We start from the raw sequence: 3,242 nt of genomic DNA, 5'->3' as shown, positions 1-3,242 counted from the left end.
GCCAGTGTTGATTCCAAATTTCAGATCTAACCACATCACTGCACTGATCCCTCCCCATCTTGGGCAGTACAACTTTCCATCCCTTCAGAATTCTTTACAACCCTTCCTCACTCTCTGCTCGTATTGTAACCTCAATGACGTGCACTTCCCTTGCACATTCCTGCCTCAGTGAACTTTCTCTGTGTGTCCTGTCTCTCTGCTTGCCTAAAATAATATTTTTCTAAAATGTCTCATTCCTTTGCCCTTCAGTATTTGATCTTCACGTCTATGAATAACTATTCTCAATTTCATCTAGAATCAGTTTCAGAGTTTGCTTTCCATTATTATATTTTGCACATTATTCAACATTACTTTCCTGGTGCATAATACTACTGCCTGTGATATGGAGACTTCCAATAATTCTTTAATTAATATATAAATAAATTGTGTCTGCCCTTGTTGCTGCCAATTCCATTAACAAATCTCTTTTCTTGGATCAAGAGTAAGGAAAACTGTGCTCACTACAAGGGCATTTACACAAAAATTAGAATGATACAGAGATTAGCATGCCCCTGTGCAAGGCTAACATGCAGATTTGTGAAATGCTCCACCTTTTTATCAGATGTACTATATACACAAAGGAAAGAGAAAGAGAAGGTAAACCAAGGCAGAGGCAATTTTTCTGATACTTTCTTTGTCTCTCTAATGTTTGTTTTGCATTCCTATTCTGATAATTGTGCTATTAGGAAGAAGATGCAACTTATTGCATTGTATATTAAAAATAGGTAAAACTGGGGCGGTGCCTGTGGCTCAAGGAGTAGGGTGCTGGCCCCATATACTGGCAGTGGTGGGCTCAAGCCTGGCCCTGGACAAAAACTGCAAAAAAAAAAAGTAGTTCAAAAAGTAGATAGAATCAATTTCTTTAACTAGTGAAGTATTAACATACGTAATTATATAACTTAACCTATATCATTAAAAATAGCTTAAGGTAGTCGTTTAAAAATACCTGAATACTTTGTTATCACAATTAAATTATATAATCATTGTTTCTGTAACATTGATGGCTATATTTTTTGCTTTACTTTGTGATTACAGGGGAATATTTTTGGGTTTTTTAAGTGGATATTCCAATGATTTTATTCTTGTTAGAATAGTCTCCAAGTTTGTCACAACAACAAAGAAAATAGAGGGTTTCTCTGGTTTTACAATGATTTCTGTAAAGAGAAAAGCATCATATTATCATAAAAAAAAAAAATAAGGAAGACTCCGATTATAAGTTGTGGTCTGGCTCTGCTGCCAAGGTCAGTGGATGATGGACACGTCTGTTACAGGGAGGGGCTGCCGTGTCCCACAGCCCAGAGGAGGAGAGGAAGGAGTCCTAGAGCAGGTCAGGTTTGGGATGGGAGGGAAGGGAGGCGAGGAAGAAACCAACGTGGTTGGAAAATGACTCAATCTGAAATCACTACAATTCCCATTCTCATCTGAATCAAGTTATCTGCCCCCATGTTGCGAGATGAAGCGGAAGACTATTCTGACATGTAGGTGATACTGGTGAGATATCAGAGAGAACCCATGAGAGGAACAGAGGAACTCCTGCCCCAGGGGGAAGCTCCAGGTCACCCGAAAGAGAAAACTTAAAGAATCCGCATAAATTATGTTGGGGTGGGTGGATTGGAACTGACGTTTGTTTAAACACTTCGTGAGTCAGTATCGGTCAGGGATATGGGGTGAGACTGGCTCTCTATACAAGTAAATTAGCAAGTACAGCTTTGAAACTAAGTAACCCCAGGGGGAGGAAAAGTGAGAACACCACAGATCGGAACTTGGATTAATGGGTCATTTTATTCCTGTGCTTCCATTTCTCAATTTGTGAAATGGAGAGAATGGTGTTTGCCCTTTTGCCCAGTTGGATTGTTTTAAAGTTCAAAATAGAAGGTATCAAGAAGGGGCGGCGCCTGTGGCTCAGTGAGCAGGGCGCCGGCCCCATATACCGAGGGTGGCGGGTTCAAACCCAGCCCCGGCCAAACTGCAACAAAAAAATAGCCAGGCGTTGTGGCGGGCGCCTGTAGTCCCAGCTACTCGGGAGGCTGAGGCAGGAGAATCGCCTAAGCCCAGGAGTTGGAGGTTGCTGTGAGCTGTGTGACGCCACGGCACTCTACCGAGGGCAATAAAGTGAAACTCTGTCTCTACAAAAAAAAAAAAAATCAAGAAGATATCAAGAAACACTGAAAGCCAAAGGATGAATTTGTGTTGCTATTATTTTTGATATTTGGGATTGAAAGTTTCCATTCAATACAGTCTAGAAGTTAACACACAGCTATACGTTATTGTTTAAAACCAAGAACAATGGCCAAGTTAATGGAGCTTATTTATAAAGCTATCATCTGGAGATTAGGCTAGCATGCTTAAGACTTCTGTAACATTTGTGGAATATCTCCCATGTGCCAGGCATAATGCTAACAGCCTTGCCTCGTTCTTGCAAAAATCCTGCGTTTTAGCTATTATGATAGCTATTCAAGATGGAAAGACTGATCAGTTTACCCAAGGTCACACTAGTTATTTTATTTCAGGTCTGCCTGATTTCAAAGATAATACTGTTACAAGTAACACGTTTCCTTTCAAAACTTCATTTTTTTTTAAATAATTGTTGGGGATTCATTGAGGGTACAAAGAACCAGGTTCCACTGATTGCATCTGTTAGCTAAAGTCTCTCTCATAATTTAAAGTCTCTCTCAATATTTTAACATAGGACATTTTAAAAGAAATTCTATGCAGAAACACAATATTAAAAAAATGAGGCTGATCTTCTGAATGAGGGGTGAATGGGATGCAGAGATCCCACCCACTTATCTTCTCCCCAGAGACGGTATCCCCAGAGACCCTGACAATGTCCCATTGGAGTTCTTAGAAAATAATTTGGAACTATCTATTTCACGATGCCTCCCTTCTCACTTTGCAATGTCATCTTTCTACTAGGTTGAAATGAGGGACTCATTTCCATTTGAGAAGTGGACTCTCCTCCATTTGCGAGATAAGAGTGCTATGATTCAAGGAGCAGAAATGCTATTCAGCCAGCACTGTAACAATCTTTTAAAAAATAAACATGCTCCTTTTTACGATATTTGTGACGATATTTGTTGGTCCCTCAAGAGGCATTATCTTAGTACCTGTCATAGACAAAGTACACAATCATTGCTCTCCATTATTTCATATAAAATCAGTGAAAAAGAAAAAAAATGGTGGACAATAGTGCTGGACTGGTC

At 39.7% G+C, this 3,242-nt stretch overlaps 1 non-coding gene across 1 annotated transcript; it reads left to right on the top strand.

Annotated features, from left to right (window-relative positions):
• The first annotated feature begins 493 nt into the window (after window positions 1-493).
• On the top strand, window positions 494-596 carry LOC128571385 (U6 spliceosomal RNA). Its single transcript, XR_008375812.1, has one exon. It is a non-coding gene; the product is annotated as a U6 spliceosomal RNA (small nuclear RNA).
• Window positions 597-3,242: the final 2,646 nt, after the last annotated feature.

The sequence above is a fragment of the Nycticebus coucang genome, chromosome 18, assembly GCF_027406575.1.
Source record: "Nycticebus coucang isolate mNycCou1 chromosome 18, mNycCou1.pri, whole genome shotgun sequence".
NCBI lineage: Eukaryota > Metazoa > Chordata > Mammalia > Primates > Lorisidae > Nycticebus > Nycticebus coucang.
The sequence above is the reverse complement of the archived record's forward strand: the minus strand, read 5'-3'. Positions and strand labels throughout refer to the sequence as shown.